Raw genomic sequence first — 24,479 nt, 5'->3', positions numbered from 1 at the left:
AGGTATCTTTGGGATTGTCAGTAAAGCTGCAGCTAAAGGAGAATTGACTGACATAATTTAGTTAGACTTTCCGAAAGCTTTGACATTGTGTCCCAGTCACAGGGCACACTGAGCTGCAGCAGCCTTGCAGTGCATAAGTGCAGCCCTCGGGTGACAGGCTTCCCTCTCCTCTCTGGAAGAGTGGAGCCCCTGAGCCCCTCACCCCTGGGCTGCCTCTCCACACAACAGCCTCTCCACAGCCAGCTGCGGGCACAAGCAAAGCAGGCCATTGCCAACATCATCTGACTGCAGGGCAATGAAACAGCTGCCAACACATTGCCTAATTTTGCCTGGAAAGTCAGCCTCACGGCCGCTGTGGGAGGCCACGGGGAGCAGAGGTGGCACTAATGGCTGGGTGGGTGGCAAGTGGCAGATTGGGGCTGATAAGCATCACTGCATCTTCAACCCCATCTTCCTGCCCACGTGTCCTGGATGAGCACCACAGGCTGAACCGTTCAACACTTACTTAGAAACCTTTTTCCTTGGGAATAGGTGGCCAGTATCCAAGTGGAGTGACTCATATGCATCCTCCTCCTTATTTAAACTGGAGTCTTCCCCTTCAAGCTTTGCCCGTGGCTTGAAGCCAAATTGCCATGTTTCTGGAGAGGGGAAAGCCGGTTCCCTGTCTGTATCTCTCTTCTATGTTGCCACCTGCACTTCTTCCCAAGTAACTACCTAATCTACCTCTTAATATTCCCCTTTATCTTAAATTTGCTCGGGAGAAAAAGTTGTCAGCCCACTCAAAGCCAGGACTGAAATATCTCCCAGTATGGATTTTCCTCACTGTTCTCCGAGGAACTGCTGGCACTTGCTCTTTTTGGCACCACCTCTCCCTTATGTTCACCTTCTGCTGGTGTCCCTCCTGCACCTGGCTCCCTTGGACTGAGCTTGGATACCCGCTGGACAATGTCAAGCAGGCATATCTGAGATGCACAGGATGGCCATTTGTGTGAAAGAAGGAAAGAACTGGAAAACATCTCAGAATAAATTGTCAGGTTTTCAACCTCACCAAAACCATAACTCTATTGGAGGACTGATATTTTCTAAAAATTTTTAATGATATGGGAATGGGGATAATACTAAGGTGGAAGAATCTGACATTTTTAGGCTAGTCAAGGTTAGGGAATTTGAAAAATTTAAACTAAAATGCATTTGTAAAAACAAACAGGATTAATTTATCCTGAGAGGCATATGGCTGCATCGCTATTGCCTGTTAATGTAATCACCAATTCAGTCCTCTGAGCCACAGATCAAAATAACAATATTAGTTTATTTTTATTGTAAAGGGCCAACGTCAAAACTGTGCAAGTGGAAAGAAGCCATTTTTCCTCCACTGTCTCTGTTTTTCTGGCATCTCTTTTATCACATGGAGTGACTTGGAGCTGGCCAATTTGTGCTTCAGCTGAAACAATCCTATAAACTATAGCAGGATAACAGAAGAGCTGGGATGTATATTTGCTCCAAACCAAGCTCTTTAAGGTTTTTAACTCCCATCCTTTCCCTTCCATCCTACCTCAGCATGTCCCAGGTGGCCAGAGCCAGAAACAGCAATCTAGAAAGAGCTGCCCAAAAGCCCTCAGACTTGAGCCCACAGAAGACCAAACCTGAGACAGTGGGAGAGGTCTCTACTAGAGAAGCTTGAAAGGAAGGGACATAAAGAGTTTTAACTTAAAGAAAATTTGAGTTACCTTTAAATACATATCACAACAAAGGGAAAAAAACCAAACCAAGCAACTGAGCATATGTTCTGTAGGAGGTAAGTCTTTCACACTTGCGTTTGCCCCATCAGAAAGGGACTCTAATTGGATCTGGATCTACCCAGTTCCAGGTGTCTTCTGCCTTGGGTCCCCAGAGCTATTCATTTGTTTTGCTGGTGCACCTCAGCTTGGCACAGTGTCTTGATTACCAAGTGAATGTGGATTCAGCTAGCTCTGACCAGCTCTGGCATTTGAAAAAAATCCTTCTTCTTCCGCTTGAATTTCTCTGCCAGCTGCCTGCAAGTCAGGATTTCCCAGCCAGCAGCTCTTGTTATTATCTGTTTTCACTTGCCTTGATGTTTACCAGATTGGACTGCTTTTATCTCTATTAACCTTCTATCACTGCGGAGCCCCAGAATTACACACCCTATGTGGCTTGCGCACTGGGTCAGAACAAAAATAAATAAAGAGATAATAAATTCACCTTACTGAGGAAACAGTGAGGTCTAAATGATGGCCAAAATAACACGTGTTGATGATATCAGGGAAGAAAATAACTAAAAGGCCAAATGAAGGTATTAAAAATCAAAGCTTAAAATAATTGACAGCTCATTAGACTAAATCTGAACTCTGCTAAAATTCTGCACCAGATGAAAACTCTGCTACAAAAATAGTGCTGAACAGCTGAGAGCAGGACAAGCTGGCCTGATTTCCTCTGGTCTCAGAAGCTGAATTGCTGCTAAGAAGTGCTTTCATTTGTAACCTTAGATACATCTTGCAGTCATTTAGACCAGAAGGTCTGATTAAAAATGCATCTAAAAATATAAAGGGGAGATTCTCGATTTTTAAAGGGCCATAAAGCTATTCTGAACAAGCACCTAAGGATCATTTCCCATCTCTTCCAGTTCCTAGAAATCATGGGGATGAAGCAAATTTGGAAGAAGATGAGCCAGTATTTTTTTTTTTAAATTCCATTCTTGATCAAGTTTAATATAGTTTCAAAAGTAATAGGTTACATCCAGTTCTAGTTTAAAAAGAAACCACAGGTCTGGTCACTTGTCAGATCAGTGTTCAACAAAGACTTGAGGATATTGGTGCCGTTTCAGTTAAAGGAGGAAAAAAAAGTCTGTAATGGATTTTGGGGTGAGGATCAGGTCCAGTTCGGCTCCTTCTGCAACGAGCTGCGTCCACTCTCTGGAGTTGCAGTGGAGGGATCAGTCCCTGCGGTCCAAACGGCTGCCACCCCCCACCCGAGCTAAAGCTGCCTTTGACTTTCTGGTTCCCTCCAGAGCTCGAGATAGATGCAAGAAAACTAGCTCCCCCCCCCGCCCCAATAACATTTTAATAACTAAAACACATCATTTGAACGTGTCGCTATTTTATTTACCTCACGTACTACCTTTCATTTACCTGCACAACGAGAACAAACCACTGGCTCCGCTCCCAGACGCTTCGCTTTTATTGCTGCCGCTGGGACGAGCACCCCGGTGCAGTCTTTGCTGCGCCCTGCAGACACCCCTCGGCGCCCCAGCACAGCCCCCGCGGGGGGATTTGCTGGGGTCACGCTTAACATTCCCCCCGCCCCCGGCCGTGCCGCTGCGCCCCAAAGCCGGAGGCCGGCGGGCGGGCACGCTGCGCGGCGGCCCGCAGGCACCTGAGCGCGGCGGCGGCTGCGCGGGGGGCGAGCGAGCTGGCGGGCGGGCGGGACCGCCCCGGCCCGGCCCGGCCCTCACATGCGCGGCGCCGCGGGAGCCATTGGCCGCCGCCGGGCCGCGGGCGGCGCTCTCGGCCGCGGGGCCGGCCCTCGCCGCCGCCGCCGGCAGCCGGTGCTGTCCGTGCGCCGAGCCATGCGGGTGTGCGCCGCATGCGGAGAGCGCGCTGCAGGGCGCTGCTAGGAGCCGAGCCCGCCCGCCCGGCCGGCCCGGCCTCCCTCTCCCCGCCCGCCGCCCGCATGGCAGCGCCGCGGGAGTGACCGTCCCGGAGAAGGTCTGCGTCCTCCGCGGCACGCTCGGCCCGGCCCGGCTCGGCTCGGCTCGGCTCGGCCCGGCCCGGCCCGGCCGGGCGGTTCTCGGGGTCCCCCCAGCCCGCGGGGCCGTCCCTGAGGTGAGGCGAGCGCGCGGCCGGCGGGAGGCGGTTGGGCAGGCGGCGGAGGGGCCGCGGGGGAGGGGGCGGCACCGGCACCCCCCGCCTCTCCCCCCCTGCGCTTTCCGTCGCGCTTGCCTTCCCCCCCCCCCCTTTTTTTTTTTTCTTTTTTCCTTTTTTTCTGCCTTCAAAACGGCCTGGATTTGGCTTGCCGGTATCACTGCCGGCGCCGGTGCGGCGCGGGGGCACCTCAAGCCCCCGGCAGAGCTGCCGGTGAGACCCCGAGGAGCGGCCGCCACTCGCCGCCCTGTTTTCGCCGGGGGGTGCGCGTCCAGGCGGGACGTGCCCGCGAGCGGCGGCGACAGCGGGGCCGGCCCCGGCTGCGGGTCTGGGAGTACAACGTGCTACTGGGAAATGCGGCTGGAAACAGCGAGCCCCCTTCCGAGATCGGTGGTATTAAATCCATGTGGGGACCGCCAGCTGTGCGTCTTTTGTATGGGGTCAACTGTGCCTGGTGGTGCACCGCACGCAGATTAAAGGGGCCTAAACCAGTCAATAAAACACATCTCCAGGACAAAACCAGCCCTTGTCAGAGAATCATCTGTGGTTTCTGGAGGCACGTCTCCTCCCTTCCCCCAGCTCCCCGGTACGTGGCAATACCGACTCCTGCTCCTGGAGGATCCCTGAGCCTGGCACAGCAGCTCCTCTGTCTTGCAACCTCCATTTCCCCCCCCCCCCCCCTCGTCCCCGTCCCCGTCCCCGTTACAAGTGCTGCCACTGCTGTTAAACAAACACGAATTCAGGCACAGAAAGCTTGTGACTTGCCCAGCATCCTTCAGGGAAGCTGGTCTGCGGTCACTGGGGGGATGCAGGCTGTGCATTTACAACACGCCAGCAGCCCGTGGCAGTTTCTCCTCTGGATGCTCCCAGTGTGTAAGAGCCATGAGGTAGGTTACTCAGACTTGAAAATGGAGGACGGTAGTGGTAACCAGCCTGTCGTTTGGTGGAATAAGTCTCAGCAGTACTTCCTGTAATGGTGGTGCTGAAAGTGATGTTTTACTTGGCTTAGCCGCTGGTGCAGAGAGTGAAACATCTTCAGTAGTAGCTTTGGAGTACCTGCTACTCATAAGCATTATCAGTTACAGCTTTTGGTTGTGGTTTTTTTTAGATAGTGAAGTATTTTGGTTTTTTTCAGCATTATGTCTGTCAGCCGTGATAGGAAAGGTTCATCTTTTATGCCTCTAAAGCTGAAGGTGGGGAATGGCTGTCCCCCCTTGTTTGGGAAAGAGGGCTTTAGGGTGTGAGAAATTTGCAGGAACAGCAGTGAGGTTTTGATCCCACAGCTCTGAGCTATCAAAAAAGCACTCTCATCCCAGATGGGGTAGCTAAGTCCCTTTCTCTGTGTCTTGTTTTCTCCCCCCTCCCCCCCCTTTTTTTCCTCCCTTCTTCCTGGTGGCAGAGGAAACCCCCTTTCTTCAAACTTAGGGTAAGGATTGGTAGTATAGAAGGTTAGTGTTATGTTATTTGCTCTTGATTGCCATCTTAAATTAATTCACGAAGCCTTGCTCAGAGGCTAGGATCCTGTTCGTTCTTTGTGATTTACCAATCCCCTATAAACCTTTTATTGTTAGTTGAAACTGATTTATGAGGTCCTGACCTAGGAATATGCTATTGTGGCTATATTTTCTGTGCTGTACACCATTTTCTCCTATGTTTCTGAGCAAGCATTGCCTTTATAGTAAACTCATTTGGTGCTTTGCCTGTATCGTGCTTAGTGTGAAAAACACTTCTCTGTTACGTCTGCTATATCTGTTTTCTTGCACATAATAAGCAAGAAATACTTAAATAGATACTGTTATTTGCAATCAAGATTACTTTGATAAAGATCCAAAGTTTACAAAGGCTACATGAGGTAACGTGGGGAAGGGAGCAGCATTAAGCAGTAATTTATTTTGTAAGATCCAGATATGCACAATAGATATCTGTACCAGTCCTGACATCCTTGGGGGGATGGTAATCTGTCCAGTGTGCTCAGACCTGGAGGAGGAATTCTAGAGCAGCAGCACCAGCAACGGAGAAAGTATGCGTGCTGCTGTCATGGGAAGGTAATTATTAATGGGAACAAACCTGTATAATAACAATGCAAAAAGAGTGAAAGCACTTAGGTGCTTGCTGTGGAAAGACTAACTAGTGTACGTTGCACTAACACATAGCTGCACGTGTGAAATACGGTTCTTGTATTCCAGTTCTTTCTTAGCCCTGTATTCCTGTCACCTCAGACAAGCCCCTTTCTCTTCTGTAGCAGTAGGTAGGTGGAGGTATGGAGATATCACAACTGTACATCCTGTGTATGGACGGCTTTCTTGACTGCATGCCTGGAGAGTAAGAAAAAAGCTAATGCTGTTAGTGATATGCTTGCAATAGGTCCTGCCAGTGAGAGGAGGATAAGAAAATAAATGCTAGTCGATAAAAGGGTACGTACATCCCTGTGGTCAGAAGTGGCTTGGTGCGGTTTTATGAGAAGTGACTATACTCAAATTTCCCACCTTTGAGTTAGTTCTTTTAATTTCTCCAGGTCTTCCCCTTCCTTCAGTATATTGAGGTCCTATTCAAAATCTGTTGAAGCCAGTGGGAGTAAGTGGATTTTTAAGTCAGGTCCTGTACCACTGGCTGATTTTCGTTCGCCCCTTGTGTTCTCCGATGGCACCAGCTGCTGTGTCAGTTCCTCCTTTTGCTGCGTACTTGTGGGCTGGCTTGGGATGTCTTGCAGGCAGAGTGCTGACTCAGCTCCTCGGCCCAGCCTCCCTTTGCTTTCTCCTGCACCTCTAAGAGCCAGAGGAGAGTTTTGATACAGGTACATGGACACTGATTGCTGAGGATGAATTAGTGTCCTGAGGTTTAAACATTTACTCAGTGTGGCGCTGGGGATGGCTGTTTTACTGAGAAGTAGCTTGAGTCACAAATGATGTCACGGGGGAACCCAGTAAACTAGTTTCTCAACTAGATGCAAACAAAAGGGAGTTTTAGAGTTAGTCTTCTACCAAATAATGAACTCTGAAGGCCTTTCATTTCTTTTCGAAAAAGCAATCTGTATCTTCCAATTAATTAATAAAATTGCTGTAGATCCCTAAATAGTCATAAAACACAATTAGCAGTATTTACATTATACTCAAATGTTACTTTATAAAAGTGGAAAGAACAAAACATGTTATTTCAGTTTCTGCTGTTTACATTTCTCCGTTCCTTGCTAGCATTGAAACCAGACTACACAATTCTCCTTTTGGGTTTGTTTTTTTTCTTTTCCCTTTCTTTCTATTTTGTTTTTTTATTTATTTATTGTCTCTTGGTGGTTGGAAGATTATATCCTGGCAAAAAAGAAAAAGCTATTGATTTATTAAGAAAAATGGAAATAATTTTCCTCAGAAACCTTACATTTAGATAAGGTCTTGTCTGTGCTTTTGCATAACTGACATTTTAAACATTTTTTCATAACAAGCAGTGAAAAGTCTGTGGACTTCACCATGCAAAGACTTGTGCACATGACTAATTTTCCACACATGTATAGTCTCATGATCACGCATGCATGCATAAGGCTCTCTGGGGTCACAGTAAAGGTGCTTGATCTTGGAAGTGTTTGCTCTCAGCTGTGATGTTGAGGTGCTGTGGATCTACACTTGTATGATTTGCCAGACAAGGGCTGAAAGATGGAGAAGGATGTTTGTGAAATACAGTTTTCCAGCAGCTACCAGCATTATATTTGTAAAAGCGATTGTAATTACTCTTTCAAAGCTATTCTGTACCTCTTACCTTGAGAATACTTTGAGCCACATTTTTTCAAAGTTTGACTTGCTTGCGTTGGGGATGGGTTTGGCTCGAGATCTTTTGGTCTAAGCAAATTGAGTGCAATTTTCTTTTAACCATATAACAAAGAATAGGTACTTATTGCTTGCCAAACAATTTTTCCCCTCAGAGATTCCAAACAAATTTTGGAAAGAGCAAAGCCAGTATTTCTAGTGTTTAACTTCTTGAGAATCATCTTGGGTTTTGGCATGTTAAAAAGGAAAGTGCGTCACAAGTCAAGTTGGCACTTTCTAATACCATCAGTAATATTCATTTCCACATCATTAATTTTAACTGACACTGCTTCAATCTTTCTCTCACCACAAATTTCTTCAGTTAAAAGAATTGAAGCTCTTTGCACTTAATTCTATATTCTCTTCAGCTGTATTCTTCTAGTCTTGCAAGAGCAGGTTCCTGTCCCCCTTCAGGAAATGGATAGGGAGAGAAGCTCAAAGACCTTCACATAGCAGCTGCCAGAGTGTTCAGGGAGATATCCTTGGAAGGAGGAAGCTTGTTTTCTTGGAAACAAGCCAGCAAAATGCCACTTTTGCCCAACACTTGGAGGCAAGCAGTAGTGTGAGAAGAGAGTATGGCTGCACCAAGGACCCGTTTGTTGGCACTGTTTTAAAAGAAATACCTTCCCTTTTCTTCTTCCTCCTCTTGAAGTATAAATCGGGTTATGAAAACACATTGTTCATGTAGGCTCAAAACTGTTGCTACCTATAATCTTCCTTCTTTCCACCTGAGCTCTTTCCTCAGAAGTGATTTGTTCTAAGACTAAAGTAGTTGTGATTTTCAAGACTTCAAAAAGAATCATGGTGTAAAATACAGCCACCCTTAGGGGAGGAGGAAAGTATTTGTTGCTCAGATTTTTTCCTTTCAGAGATCCTTTTCTTGGTGGAGGTAACTCTGATGAAGCAGCCAAAAAAATAACCAGGCTGAAAGCACGTGGCAGCCAGCAGCAGGTGAGGATAGCAATCACCTTTATTCACCATGGTCCTGTATTTTGTATTGTGTGATGAATAGAAAAAGAAATGGTCCGGTTCTTGTGACCTGCCTTGTTCCTTGTTAGTGTTAAAAAAAGAACCCTCTCTGTATATGGTCTTTTTGTTAAAAGTTAGGCATTTCAGGCGTTCTGTCTTATGAATGTCTCCTTTGAAGACCAGGAAAATGCAATGGAAGATTTCTCAGACCCAAGGCGTGGGCATAACAGATAATTAAATGCTGTTGCTACCTTTTCATATCAAACATCTCTTCAAACTGTTTGCTGTGCATTTAAATTTGAAAAAATTGCACAATTCCCAAACTGGAGTTTTAAAATCCTTCTCTATTCACTCGCTCAGGATTTTTCTGAGTCATGTCTCTTGATGATTTCCTCTGTATGTCGAGACCATGGGTGGGGCTGCCGAAATACAGGTGTCTGTTGCTGTTCTAGATGTCTTATCTGTGACACTCACATGGAGCTGGTAAATACGATGAGACCTACAGCAAACACTGTCCTGGAGCACCTGCTGGAGTCTGGTGATGCTCTAGATGGACCCCTTCCATAGATTCATTATGTAAAGGTACACACAGAAAGGAAAAAAATAAACACAAAGGCTCTTTATAGCCCTTGCAATGAAGCAGCGAGGCAGGCTCCTACCCGCCCCCATTCAACCTCATGGCTACAAAGCCACAGCCAAGATGCAGGTTTGGTTTTTTTCCCCTTGGACTTCATTCTTTACAAGTCAGCACTGAGATAAGTTTCTCTATAAAAGGTGTTCCTGATTGCCCTTGGGTTCTACAGAAGCCAGGGCTGCCGCACCTCTACTGTTTTCAAGTCTGGCCAATGCCACAGATACCAACATGCCTGCTAAAAGCAGCGTTCTTTTTTTGGGTAGACTTTGTTTGAAGCACTTTATTCTTGCTGCAGTGATTTTCCAACTTGGGATTATAGCTCTAAGGAGAAAACAAGTGCATAGGATGTATATGTGAATATGATGTCTGAATATCTATCAGTTCTTCAGCCTTAGGATAGGAAGGAAAGTAAGCTTAAACACTTTTGGCTGGTGTGAGAACTTGTGTAAAGAATACCCATGCCTGGAAGAACCCTAGTGCAGGCTTGCTGAAGCTCTGTGTGCTAGAGATGGATGCAGTTCTATAATCTTGCAGTACCTTTAAGGTCGAAAGAGAAGCTGGTAACCCCAGGGAGATCTTTTATGTACCTTGATGTGTGCACATACAAAGTTGATTTTGTCGTATTTTGTCAACAAAAAGTATAGTTGGTTGTCTATCTCAAATACACTGATGAAAAAACCAAGCTTATACAACACTGATTAGCTAATCATTGAAAATAACCTTTCAGTTCAAAAGCTTCCTCTGTGAATATTAATATTTTATACAGAAGTATTATGTAATAGACATTTTGTTGCCTTTGCAGTCCAGCACAGAGGAACACGTTGTTAAGCTGATGTCATCTGGATTGTTGAGTATAAATTTGTCCACTAAACCAATGCAAATGTCAGTGAATGATTAAAGAAAGTCCATCTTGCATATCTGTACATTGTGCTTTGTGTACAGATTGTGGAAAGGGAGAGTAGGAATTATTTTGGTCTGACAGTCTCTGCATTAAAACTTGAGTGAGAAGTGTAGTGCACTATCTTGCTTTGTTTTCAAGCACCGCTATGGTTACAAACACTTTCCACATGCATTAGCAATTGCCTTCATCAAAGATGCACGGAGGAACCAGACTTCACGCTTAATCTGACTGGTGTTTAAAAATACAAACTGAGAAGTCCACATACAGGGTTCCTCTCAATGGCTGCCATCCAGAAACTTTCATGTACTTGCTTTCTGTCTAATTACATTAACAAATAAAGCCTAAACTACCTAACTTAGAAGAGGAACTGACAAAAGGGAAATGAAACTTCTCATGCATTTGAATTTTTTAAAGTAACATTTGCTGTTTTATAACCCATACTAAATTTCTTTGCTTTTTACCTTGTTGGCATTTTTAGCAGACAGAAAGGGAAGACTGGCTTGATAGTTTTGCTCTTCTCCTTTCCTATCTCTCTGACAAAAAATCTGTCAGCTCTTGAAACAAGGAAGTGGAGGAATGCAGATACACAAACACTCGTTGGTGTTGCAGAAATTGTGAGTTTGGTCAGTGCTAGATGGAAGTGGGTAGGAAAGTGTCTAACGAGGATAATGGGAAAAGAGTTGTTCTTGGAAAAAAAAGAGTGGACTGAGAATGAGACAGAACTGTACTAATAATAAACCAGGAAAATGAAAAATACGGTGGTTTGGACAAGACTCTATTTCCAGTGGTTAAAATTTGTGGTTATGCTTTGTTTATTTTTAGTGTAATTTGATTTAGGATGTACCTAAGTTGAAAGGTAAATTTAAGAGTGTCCTTGTTAGCATCAATCAGTTGAACTGAAACAGATTTTAAACAAACAAACTGCTGGGGCCAGAGTTACAGGAGAAGAAAAATAGTGAAGCATGTAGTAAAGCCAGAAAATAAGAATGAGAGGCATGCAAAAATAGAAAAGAAAATAGTGACAGTGTGGCAAAGGAAAGGAGATAAAATTGTTGAGATAGGTGTGAGTAAATAGAAAAGAAAGTCTTAAAGCATGAAGTTGTATGTACTGTTCTGCACTTGAAAAGTGTATGAATTTTGTTCATCTGACTGTGGGAGTCTCATCTCCAGAAATAGGGCTTTCATGCTCACAGCTGAATGGCCAAGTTCTCCCAGTTTGCAATCAGCTTGAAAGCATGTTGCAAAGTTATCCAGATTCCTGTGTGGACATATGTATTAATTCCAGCAAATTTAATGGGCACCTCTAAACTTACAGGTTGAATTGGTACAAGCCTAGTTTCGGCTGAATGGTTTTGCACCTGCCTAATTTGTGTTGTAAAATCGCAGTCTGTCCATGTGCACAGCAGCCCAGAGCAGCCCGGTCACAACCAGTACGCGGCTGGTCAGTGTGAGGAGCAACTCTGTGCTCCACTTCTGCTGTTTCTTTTGTGAATGAAGAGAGAATGGCAGCCCTCCACACTGATAGCTGCTGATTTCTGTCACCTCATCCATGTCTTCAGTGTCTGATTATTTTTACCTTCTTGCTGTCTGAACTTGAAAGATCTTAGATATGGCTTGCTATCTGCTACTGAATGTAATACCAGAGCTACCAGCAGCAGTCCCCTCTCTTACGGCCTGTGGATCAAACAACAGGTTACCTATAGCCCTGGGAAATTTTGCCTGCTTGCCCAGCAAGGTTTGATTTGTTAATGTCTTGGTTATATTCCTGCCTTCTGCGACAAGAGAGGAAGCAGGGAGAAGTTTTGCACACAGGCCCTGGCTCATGGAGAAGGGAAGAGGTGGCTGCAAAGAGAAGGAGAGAATTACAAGATGCTCCCTAAATAAAGGGGTGGTTGGGTGGTATGTGAAAAGCCGCAGCGAAGCCCTAGTATGGACAATGAACTCTGCAGGGAGCAGCAGTAGGATCTTCTAGGCTCCCATGGAGTAGGAGCAATGCCTGAGGTGCTTTCGAAAGGGAGTGTGGTTTCAAGACCAGCTGGAGCAAATTTGAGCTCACACTGCTGTTGAAAGGGGAAGTCCTGCCGTCCTGCCCACCCACCTCTGCCTTGGTGGGGCAGGATGCTTCTCCCAGGCACACACTAGGGGAGAGAGTGGGAGTGTTAAGCAGCAGGGTGGCCACGGATCAGCTTAAGCTGATTGCGAACCCTCACTCAGAGATAGCAACAAAATCTGGTATTTATCTGGTTAGGTTACATGCTGCTTTTGACAGTGCTTCTACAGTAGGTTTCTGTGCTGGTTTGGGGTTTTTCTTCTCTCTTGATGGCATGACATTTTTCCTGTGTGGTGGTTTGTTGTTGTTCTTATGCAGCAACAAGGGAGGAAGATGGTGTTTTCACCAAAGTGATGGTCAAATGTCTGCTGTTGGCTGGGTACTTGGAGATACATGTAGAACTGAGAATTACTCGGTTGTCCTGAAATTAAACCTGTCATGACTGGAACTGCTTTACTTATATTAGCTGAGGTTTTTTTCCAAGATCTCTACTTCTTCCCCAAAATACTGTGATTTCCCTCCTCCTTTCTTTACAGAATTCATAACAATTTGCTCTGTAAGTGCATCATCTGATTTTTTTTCACTCTGTTAGCAATGATTGTTTGTTTCCCTGTTAAATGCAACGCCTGTTAAGCGCAACAGAAGTAGTGTTTTCCTTAGTGGAAAAGATATTTGATCAAGTGACTGTACAAATGAAGGCAACCACATGTAGGCTACAGTATATAGGATGTGGCATTTAGAGGTTGCATGTGTTATGCCTGAAGTGCCAAGTGCCTGGCTGTGATTCAGATAAAATTGGCACTGGGTGATGCCAACACCCCAGTGTAAATGGGGTGTAAGTCTTTCCCTGTGCTGAAGAGCCTTGAAAGAAAACAGAAGGATTAAAAGGAATGAGTGCCGCAGGGGACTAGGTTATAAGAGAAGCGGTACATGTGCTCCTTATTTAATCTCCTTTGTACCCACTGTTGCATATGCCGACTCTGTAACAGTGGGTGTGTATTCTTGTATCAGAGCAGATGATTCTGTAAGAAAGATGTTGATGTTGCTTTGTTTTAATAAATTGAGGTTGTCACTTCAAAAATGGGAAGGGGAGCTGAAGGAAGAAGCATAAAGAGAGAATTCTTCAAATGGGATTTAGAACAAAATCCAGGAGGATTTCTGTGGCAAGAACTGCGGGGAAGATTCCTTCGCTGGTCTTGGCTCTGCCCAAGCATCTACTTATGCACTGCTATGATTCATATGAGAATTTCTGCTTTAGGTTGGGTTTTGGTGTTTGGGGTTTTGTTTTGTTTTGGTTTGGTTTTGGGTTTTTTTGTTTGTTGTTTGGGGTTTTTGTTTGTTTGTTCGTTGGGTTTTTTTAAACCAAAATCTTATGACTGTGTTTTGTCATTTGTTTCCCTCCACCTCTCCTCCAGGTATGATCCAACTCATGTGCTCAGTCTGTTCTGGGAAGGGGAGGGTGGTGAACCTCAGCAGTCTTTCACATTGTGATACAGGTCCTGAAGACAAGCTGTCCTGTTCTTCCATGCCCTACCAAGTGTCGTGGTGGTGCTGTTTGGCCTCTCCTGACACCTTTCCTTAAATGCTGATGCATGTTCAAAAAACGCAGCCCTCCTACTTTGGAGGTGGGAACTGCCTTTGCCTTCCGTTTTCAGAAACGGTTTGTTGCCTTTGGGGTGGCTGCTGAGGAGGGGTTGGAGGGCATGGTGAGCTCTGCTTAGGCCCTTCTTCTTATATGGGTCTCTGACCTTGTGAGAAAAGGTTACAGAAACAACCAAGGTGAACGGCCCAGTGGCTAAGAGAGCGTTTGCTGTCAGAGCTCAAGTACGATCCAAAGGTCTGTTCTGAAACCTGCTTGCAATAGGCCTTTGTAAAGTATTTAGTCAGAGCTTTTTTCCTCGTGTATTTAAAAAACAACAGTCTCCGAAAACTCCAGTTCTGGTGACGTATGCTGCAAGAAGGGATTTAGTTCTCCCGAGACCACTTGACCGCCCCTCTTTAAAAGAGGGAATTCTTTAAGATGCATATTTACTTGTGCATTTGGCAGTGTCTTCCCCATCTCCTTATCCTGGGTCTTTACCACTAGGAAGAAACCTGGAACAGCAGGTTCCTGCTGACCTTTAAAAAGCTCTCAGTGGAAGGCATGACACAGGGCTTGTTCCTGTGGGCTTCCGAGTGCCAGTGGGTGCCAACCCTGAAAAGGCCTCAGAAAATAAAATAAGAGGGAAGTGTGTCTGTGTTGGTTTGGGGTTTTTTTGCTGCAGTGGCTTGGGAGCCGCTCAGGTGGGTGAGTGCGCTGTGCTCAGCACTGGGCACGGACCCTAACAGCAGAGCAGCTCTCTGCTGCAGCTGCCGCCAGTGTGGAAGCAACAGGCTGGTGGCTGAAGCAGGGGATGCAGCCAGTTGTCCCTGCCTTTGAGCCCTGGCTGCAGGGCGTTCGTTCCCTGTGCTGGGGGGTTGCCTCCGTTCCTGTCGAGGAGCTGCTGCCAGCTGGGCTGGGACTTGCCAGCCTTGCAGCGAGTGCCCTGCTGTGCTGGCGTTTGCAGCCTGGCAGCAGCATGCAGCGGTTGGCAGTGCTGGGGAAGGGCTTGGGCGCGCAGCAGCGCTGCTTGGGGCGCAGCCGGGGCAGGAGGCACGAGAAGGGCAGTGAGGCAGTGGCGGCCATGGAGTCGTGTAGAGCCCTGCCTGTTGCTAGGGGACTCTTTTCACTTATGAAGCAGCATTGGTCTAGGTAGCGGCTTTCTCAGTGTTTGTTGATTGGAGGCAATTACTGTAAAATACTTGATTTATAACGAGGCATACTTAATAAGCAGCAAACTAAAATAAATACTCGTGAATTACCTGCTGGAGTCTGGCTGTTCATTTTGCTGAGTTGTTGCTTTCCATCTGTGGGCTCTGCTCCGCCCTGGAGCCTCTGAGTCCCTGGAGGTAAAGGCAGCCGTGCTGGGGTCTTGGCTGGTGGAAGTGTTGGGCTAAAGGAGGAAGAGGGGGAATCCTGTTTCTTCTCTGTTTTGTGTATCCCAGGGATAGAGGTGTTTTCCAGAGGTTTTCCAGGCAGCTCATTGACTCAAGGTGGGCTGCTTGCCTGGCATACTGCTGTAATGCAGCACTTCAGATGTGATCAAAGCGGTTGTGTGGAGCACATGCGTTGTGCAGCTACCGTGTCATTGGGGTCTGGTCTGGCTTTTATGGTGGTGTAGGGAACTGGTGGCATAGAAGTAGCAATGTCCTTGGTTAAGTTTGGATGAGCCAGTATGTTTAAGAAAATATGTGGGAAATGGCAAATTGCTTATTTGAGGGATCTCTGCTCTTTAAGAATAGGACAACTTGTTAGAGTATTTCTGAAATTATTAAAATAAGGGTGTGCTCAGCCTTCCCCAGAGATCAGGCGCTGGTGGCAAAAGGATGACTAACATTCTTCTTCCATGTCACAGAGTGGCATTTCTCTGACACTCGGCTAGCGTCGACACTTTATTTGGCCACTTTGATTCACAGCAGTTTGTTTTTATACAGGAAGAGTCTGTGGCGCTTGTCAAAATGAGAAAGTGACTGTCAGTGACCTGGCTTGGTACTTCTGTCACCAGAGTCTCCTGGAGCCAGTGCTCAGCCCAGCTGAAGCCGGAGGAGGAAGGAGGAGAAGCACAGCCTGATCAGGTACTGAACCAGGAATGGGAAAAGTTGTCTGATGCTGACTTGAATCAAGTTGTGGATGATCATTAGTTATAAAAATAGAGTTCTGTTCCTTAAAAAGTCTTGCTAACATGTGTGATACGATGGTGGCCCGGTAACGACAACCACATCATCTGTAGGCCTGGCATGGGTGCATGTTATACGCTTGAGTTCTGTAACAGATCTGACTGAGGTAAACATAAACAAATGGCAACTTTGTGTTTTCTGGGGTATTTGACTGACACATCTAATGTGCAGTACGGTGCAGTATGTGTTTGCCAATACCTGTATCCAGGCTCCATGTGAGTTGGAAGGAATGGACTAGGAATACTCTTAACAAATGTTTGAATGTTGAAGAGCAACTTGATGTCTTGAGGAAAGAGTTTTTCCTCAGCTTTATTCTTTCTTCTAATAGGGAGATAAAAGTGCCAGCTTTCGAGGAGCACAATGTTATGCAGCAACCACAGAGCCCAAAAAGGTAGCAGACTGATGGGTTTTAAGACAAAATGAACTGTCAGCTTGCTAGCTGTGTTTTTATTTGCTGAGATTCCCATAACTGTTCCTGGAAACTGGTATTTATTCTTGCATTCACATCTTTCAGGTTGTCATACTTAAGAAGACTTAGTTAGGTTCATCTTGTATGAAGACTGTCAAAGAAGATCAAGGTTTTGGTGTATTGTGTTAGATTTATTTTTTCTTACATGACTGTGCTTTCTAGTTTATGTGGAACTCCTGCTCCGAGGACCATGTTCTAAAAAGACTTTGCGTATTTTCATGCACCTTTAGAGATTCCTTAAGAACAGGACTACTACTTATGTGTGCTTGTACAATGCTTGGGATGGCAGTGGCCTGCAATTCACTTCTAGAGGGAACCATACTTTCAAGAGGCACAGTGTTTTTCACCTTGAGTTGATGCTTTCTCTCCAGAAATACCAGCATCTGTCCCTTAGACTGTCTGAATTTATTAGTCACATTTTGATGTTATTTTTTTATTTATTGACCCAGCAGGGGTTTGTTTAAATGATCTGTTAAGAAAATTATTCCTAATGTTCTAGGGGTAATTTTCAGTTCTGTCTGATTATTTCTTTCCTTGTGTGGTTAAAAAAGGGAAGTCCTTTTCTAGCATGCGTTGGGAATCCTTCACTTTTTTTGTCTTGGGAAATAAGAATCGGCGTTTATTTGATTCAACAACCAGCTTCCTGCTTCTCAAGGAAGAGGCAGTGGCTCATTCGCCTGCAAACATCCCTCCTGTGGAGACTCTTTGTTGGGGAGTTAGAGGAAAGCTAGCAACTACTAGTAAAATAGCTGCAGAGCAGGATGAAGAGGGATTATTGAAGCATTACTAGGAAATTCATGGCTGTGTGCAAGACCTTATGTACTCCACAGACAAGCTGACCTAAATTCTGCAGCCAGGCCTTACTGGCTTCTGCGTTGATGTGATGTGGCAGGCTGGATAACCTGCAGCAGATCTGGGTTTAAAAAAAAAAGAAGAGGACAGAGAAGACTTATATTTGAGTAGAAACACAGCAGGGCAGTCTTTATAACTGTACTGAATCTGTCTTAAACTTTTTTGTTTTCTAACCCACACCTCTCTATTCTTAATATTGAGTACTTTTCATGTAGTCAGGATGAGTCTGCATTATAAGGATGCTCATTAGGAAGAGTGGAGAAGTTGTTTACTCCTGGATGGGGAAATACATTGGTGGTTTCACTCATAACAGGCTTTTACGGATGGTTTGGAGTTGAGATAAGTTTTAGCAAAGAAATGGTGATATGTGTCTTGTCAGTTGGGTTAACAGTTTCACTGATATGTAGTCATCTCTGCGGGGGGGGATAGGATTAGTATCTACTTGACATAAATGGAATGGCTTGCACTTATGTTTTCAGGCAGTCTGTTTGTTTCTCAAGATTATACATCACATACAAAACATGACACAAAAATCCAAATAGGAAATGAAATGCCACATCTCTCAAAGTGAAGTTGGTCAGTCTGACCTGTGTGTGGAATTTTACTGCTGTTACTTCTTGTAGTAGGATTGTGACTTTGCAGTTTAGTTTCTGCTGGCACAGACCTGGTGTGATAGCAGTTACTGCTTCCTCCCTTTTTCTGTAGACATAAGCTAGACTGATGCAATGCTCTCCTTTGCCTTCACCCCTCCCGCTTGCACGCTTTCATTACCCGGTCTTGCCACTTCCTTCTGAGGTGGCCCTGTGACTACGAGAGGAATTTTTCTGCTGGTGCTGCTTAAACTGGGTCCTATGAAAGGAACAGTTTATGCAGGCAGAAAAATTTCACAGCCACTAGAAGGGCTTCTGCAGTAAGGTTTTTGCTGGCATAGTTGGGAAGCAAGAAAAAAAATAATCTTGGCTGATACAGCTAAATCAGCAAAATGTTAAAAGTGTGGCTAGGGGCTTTCCAGTGCAAGTGTTATGGTCTGGTTACTGTGATGGAGTGTGTATGTGTATATATAATATACTTGTGTCTGGAAACCTCTTCCATGGGAGCATAAGCTTTAAGTTCTCTTGAATTTTTTTAGAGGAATTTCTGCAGCTGCAGAATCCTGAAGTGCCAGGGGAAATAGTGATATCCTCAAACATAGCTGGTTTATTTTAGATCACGTTTCACTGATGTGCTTTTGATTTGTTTTAAGAACAACTTGTCTGTATAAGCTATTTGTTTACTATATGCACGTAAGAAGTGGCAATGCTGACCTTCTTCTGGAAGTAGGAATGAAGGGACCCAAGGAAGGGTGGATTTGCTTGGTTATTTTCTTTCATTTCTTGTGTCCTGCTTTACTAGCATTTTGGAATGTAGCTTCTCTGTGCGGTGTAAGACTCTTTGTTCTCCAGAGGTAGGCAAATCTGACGGATTTACTTGCTATGCATCAGCTCCCCCCATGAGTTAATTACAAAAATGTATTAATACCAAACTGAAAGTTAGGAGGTAACCTGTCAGCTTGCTCTAATCTGTTCGTGGAGTGAGTGCCAGGTGTAGCTTGTGCTGATGGTCCTTTGTATTTCATGCGTTTAGGCTGTGAGCTTGTGGTAGAGTCAGAGGGTGAGACTGGGAGTAGCTCGCTTATGAAAATAAAATCAATTTTTGACAAAATCAAAATCAATTTTTGACAACAGCTACCAAAGGGCAGACAAAAGATGGATGTCCTGAAGAGCCGTGTGTGTTGAAGTGTCCCCCAGCCTCAGGAGGAGGGTGTGCGGGTTCCAGACGTGTTGCAAACGGCAGACTTTCCTGGATGTTCACCTGCAGTTCAACTTCTAGCTTAATACTGAGGTATGTTGTAGGGGCTCCCTGCAGGTCTGCCTGCTCACATACCGAGTTATGTGGATGTTGGTATCAGCCCTGGTTGGCACGGTGTTGGCAGCGAGGGCTGAGGGAGAAGGGCAGGGCTGCCCTGCACCGGTCACGGCTGGTTCCAGCCGGCTCCCCAGCCCACCCCAGGGACCCGCTGTGTGCCAGAGGGGAGCCAGAAGACCCTGCAGGGACCGTGACCAGCGCAGGAGGCACCACGTGCCGGCCCTGTCGCCTCCCTGCCGCGACCAGGTACGGCAAGGGTATTGGAGAGCAAGGGCGTCGTTTCCCCTGTGTGTGTGTGTCTTTCAATACCAGAAGCAGTAATTAAAAGTTTATTAATTGACAGATAAATTAAATTGATTTAAATTCCCCCCAAACTGATTAACTGTTTTCTGCTTGCCACAGTGTTATTGCCAAGGCTGCCTCAAGGCAGAAGTAAATTTTTCCTTAGGTGTAGATATAGATGTCATTTTGACTACTTCTTTGCAATGAAAAGGACTTCTGTGTACCTCGTTCCAATGTTACAATTTTCGTGTCAGGTTATCTTTTCTTCCTGTGGTCCCAGCAGAATTTTCAATGTTAACATTAGATACAGAAACTGGAAAATAGCTCTACTTTGGTGGGTTTTCCACTGTTTTTGCTGCCATATTTCTTTGCCTAGACAGGAGACTTGTCTATTACTGATAGCAAAAGCCAGTCCTAACAGCCACGAGTCTGTGGGCTGAGCTGCTTCCAGCCAGCTTGTCATCCTGCGAGCCTGAACCCGGCCTGGCCATGGGCGGTGATACCAACTGCAGCACGGGGCGAGGAAGGAGACAGTGCTCATGGGTGTTTGTCAGCAAACTTGCTATGGCAGAGAAAAACGTGAGCAGGGTCAAAATGCAGCAGTGCTCTCTAAACCTTCAGCAGAGTTATGCTGTGTTGCATGTTTTCATGTGTATAGACCTGTTTCCTACCGGATGGGTACAAAATTCAGTAGGCTTCAGTAATGTTAGTTATGTGTTTGACACAATATGATGTTGTTTTGAAATGTTTACCTGCTCTAAGTTCTCAACTGGAATCTCAGGAGGTGTGTTTTGGATAGAAGGGAAGAGATTCCAAACACGTGGTCGCTCCCTCAAGCTTCGTCCCTTGTCTTCAGTAGGTGATACTCCCTTAAATAAGGGAGCACCATCACAGTGTGCTTGTTCTTTTGTACTCGTAGAGGCTGGCTGTGAACACTGGAGCACCAAATCAGCATAGTGAGGTTCAGCATCAAAGGGTAAAGTATGCCCATCCTTGTCCATACCTGATTTAGTTGCACAGGGGGGGTAAAACACTTAGAGCAATTCAGAAACTACGGAAGGGATTGGGCTGGGATGGGGAAAAGTTGGCCTTTCCAAGACCTGGTTTTCCTTGTGTGGATGGGCCTAATGTTGTCTAGTACTGCTGTATTTACACCTCTTGATGGTGAACAGGACATACCATTAGAAGTTGGTGACGTTATTGCCTGGCATCTCAGACTGTAAAGATGGGGGGAGAAAGAGAGATTTGCAAGGGAGAAAGACAAACAGTTCTGTTGCCCAAATATTTTAGTGCTGCTGTGGTTTAGCAGTAATACAGTGTTTCTCTGTATACAGCTTTTTATTGGCCTCTTTTAGAAAAGTTTTAAATTTAAATAAATAATATATTTCTCTAGTTTTATTTATTATTTCAAGTGCTAGAGTTTGCTTGCAATTATAACATTTCACTGCCTCCAGTGATTGGATATATAAAATCCTGGCCTTTGTTGCTGAGCAATAAACTCCCAAACTTTCCACTTATCTGACTTCGCATTTCATGAGGTAGCTCTTGCTCAGTGTATTACTGGAAGCTGTGGAAAAGTTTTCTATGCATAATTAGAATTGATTTGATCAATAAGGCATCAGTCTCTTTCCCATTCCCTTAACTCTTACGTTCTGCAGGAGCTGGGCAAAAAAATGTGATTTTTCTGCTCATAAACTGAATCTGCTACCTTTTGAAGTAAAATGTTTTTCCAGGCAGGCTGCAAAACAATTTTTATGGGTAGTTCAAGTAATTATGTAAGGAACTAAATGATTGTTAACATTACTGATGTTTGAAACATTAGGGGGAAAAAAAATTTCCATGAAAAGAAATTTTGTAAAAAAGGAAAACCCCAGACAGCTGCTGGCTGCCCCGCCCCCACCTCCCTGTCTTGTGTTGTTTTGAAGTCCCGTGGTAGTTAAGGAGAGCACTGACCAGTTTTGTGGTTTTTTTAATCTTTTCTACGGAGGAAGCATGGTGGTTTGGGGCTTTAGAGGCAAAGCTCAACCACCACTACCCCCCAAAAAACCCAGGTTGTTGCTTGCACCAGAGCTAGAGGCTGGGGTCCAGCTGTAGTTTGCAACTGGATCTGGCAGTCCTGCATGCCTTGCCTTTTTGGCAGGTCATGCTGCGTGGTGCCTCGCTGCCTCCCATGATGCTGGGCTGGGATGTTGGTACAGCTTCTGGAGGTTGGGGGCAGCGGACATTCCTGTGGCATGGGGGAGATGGGGAGGGCTGTGGAAATAGGGGGTATTGCAGGGGATTTTCTTTAGATGCAAGAAGCAATGCGCTGTGATAGAGCTAGACAGTCCCATGTCAAGTTACCACCTTTTGGTTGATGAGTAATGGTTGTTTTTTCCAAAGTCTGGGTACTCCCTAGTCCCTGAGCAGCAGCTAATTGGTGGTAACTTGTAGTCAAGATCCACAGCAGTGCCAGTATTTCCTTTTCAGCTGAGGGAACTGGATGGGGAGCTGTGGGGAAGCTCTGCAGGATGTGGATGAGTGTTTGGGAAGGTGGAGGTGGGTGGTGGTGGAGCAGGGAGGTATCAGAAGGGTCAGCAGCATGGAGCAAAAAGCATGGGTAATGTTATGGGAATGTATTGGTCCACTCCTCCTCTGGATTGTGCTGTCCTGGTATGTGTATTTAGACTGAGACAAGCTGGGATGACTGGCTGTCAGCTTGGTAAAATAATCAGGTTGCCAAGAACTCTATCACCTTGTTAAGCATCATTTCAGATTTATGGCATATTTGTCCATCTTTAATGCAGCTAATTTAAGATATGCAAACGTGCTTTTTAGTACTCTGTAGTTTCTTTTCCTACAGCTCATGTGAACTTTTTTGTTTGTTTTGGTTTTGCACCCCTGCTCTGTCTCAACCAGGGTTCAATCTGAAGGCAACAACTGAGAAACTCTTTCACTAAAAGGGTATGTCTAGGTTGTAGGGGATGGGAAAATGAGAATTGGAGCTCTCATCCATAAACATTTACCAAATCTTATTTCAACAGCCACTTTTGTCTTTCTTATAATAACAGGAGTTATGCCAACCTAAAAAGCCCCAGACCTGCTTTGCTTTGACATTTAGCTAGATTCTTACATGTAATATCCCAATGAGGGGTAGAGTTACTTCTGTTTTCCTTATATGTTGGATAGCACTTACATACATGGTTGGGTGGTTTTTTTGCAGTGTCATTGAGTTTCTTTTTCTTGCGTGGGTTGCTCGCAGAGCTGTGTTAGTGGGAAGACAAACACTTGAAATAGAAAAATATGATGAGGCAAGGGCTGTCAAGTATTATGCATATATTCTGTACCGTGCATGCTGAGGCCCTGACTTACTTGAGGCCTCTAGGTACTTCTGCAATATAAGTGTTTAGCAATGATAAACTGCAATGTCTGGCAGAGGGATTCAGTGTGCAAGAACAACACCTGAAAAAACAACCTTTAATCCTTTCCCTGAAATGAGCTAGTTTCAAGGTTTCTATTCTTTTGGGAGGGGTTGCACAGGATGCTTCCATTCAGTGAGTGTATGCTGGCATGATATTCAGTGGCCAGCACCTTGTTTTAATACTTGTCAGCAAAGTAATATTGATAGAGCTGACTTATTTGACTTATTTTTTTCCTGCATGCGTGCTGCAGTAATTCTTTGAGTGGTTTGGGGTTTTTGGGTGGGTTTTTGGTTTTTTTGTTTGTTTTTTTTTTTCTTTTCAGAAATAGTCAATATACCAGGAAAAGCCCCAGTCACCAATAACATCTGAAAACAACAAAAAGAGCAGAAGATCAGAAAGCCCACAGATAGTCCCTAAACAACAACAAAATGAGCTATAATGTGGTCAAGGAGAGAGCTGCTTGCAGCCAAGGGCACTTGCTAAGGGGAAGATGGGTTATGAAAACCTGACAGCTATCTTTGATTTTTGAATGAGGACAAATGTAGTTGTGTTCTCCAAATAAATGCTCGGAGTAGCTATGTTACTTAGTGTTCCTTATAATATCAAATGGCTGAGTTTCACAGCTTGTCACAAAAGGCCTTGGAGCTTATTCTTGGCTTTCTGGATAGTCTGATCACAGATGATGGAACTAGGCAGACTAAAGGGTCATGGCTTTTTAGAAAGAGATTCTCTTAAAAATAACTCAGTAACCTTTTAGAGTTGGAGGTATCCCCAAGATAAGCTGTTTCTGATTGATCTGAGGCCAGAGGTATGAGTGTTTCTTGCTTATTAAATGCACCAAACGTGGATAGATGTGTATAGGGTTAAAAGGCTGTGTGAATCAGCACTGGTTGAAAATGTTTTCTGAAGTTTGAATGGGTTAAACGGTGTTACTGATGTTTCTTGACACCTTTTTTGGAATATCATCTACCATATTAAAAGTATTTAGGGGATGGACTTGTTTTCATTCTGTACAACCAGAGGGCACGTAAGGAATGTGCATCTTGTTTTCAGAACAGTCATAGACCAGTCCTCAGGAGCTGACTCACCTCTCTTTTGTAAGCAGGGTTTGCCTTCCTTTCATGCGGTTCTACATTATTCCATTCCCTAGTCCATGGTAATTTAGATCTTAAGTGTGCTGGTGTCAGAAAGCCTGCTTCCTAGAGAGGTATCTTATCCCCGTGTGTGGTATGTACTTGGCCTGATTTGCTACTGGCAAACGTAATTTTTGATTGTTTTATTTCTTTCTGGTTGGGTCTTCATCAAATTATGGTACAAAGGCACTTTCCCTGCAGCTGTCCAATGTGATCATTAATAAACGATTATTAATCATTTTGGGGGTATTGTATTTAGTCTGTTATTGTTATACTGTCTCACTTGTATAGGCTTGTTTTCAATTTTTCCTACACAATATTTGAGACTTTCTTGAGTTTCAGATTAATTGACTTGTTCTACTTGCATTTTAACTGAGCTTTGCTATTGGGATGCCATGGTAGGGTGGGACTGGGAAAAATGGGCCGCTGGAAAGAATTAGAGGGAAGGCAATGGC

At 44.8% G+C, this 24,479-nt stretch overlaps 1 protein-coding gene across 11 annotated transcripts in view; it reads left to right on the top strand.

Annotated features, from left to right (window-relative positions):
- Positions 1-3,540: 3,540 nt before the first annotated feature.
- Positions 3,541-24,479, top strand: part of LRRC8D (leucine rich repeat containing 8 VRAC subunit D) — a 54,960-nt gene continuing 34,021 nt past the window's right edge. For 10 of the 11 annotated variants that reach the window (XM_030033838.2, XM_030033840.2, XM_041127581.1 and 7 more), the window contains exons 1-2: positions 3,541-3,839; positions 15,740-15,880. The gene's annotated coding sequence lies outside the window, so the exon portion shown is untranslated. Of the gene's footprint in view, positions 3,840-15,739; positions 15,881-19,027; positions 19,185-24,479 lie in introns of all 11 variants that reach the window. The other variant, XM_030033841.2, reaches the window with a different exon arrangement.

This window comes from Aquila chrysaetos, chromosome 12 (genome assembly GCF_900496995.4).
Source record: "Aquila chrysaetos chrysaetos chromosome 12, bAquChr1.4, whole genome shotgun sequence".
Lineage (NCBI taxonomy): Eukaryota > Metazoa > Chordata > Aves > Accipitriformes > Accipitridae > Aquila > Aquila chrysaetos.
Note: the sequence above shows the minus strand (reverse complement) of the source record. Positions and strands in the feature narration are given on the sequence as shown.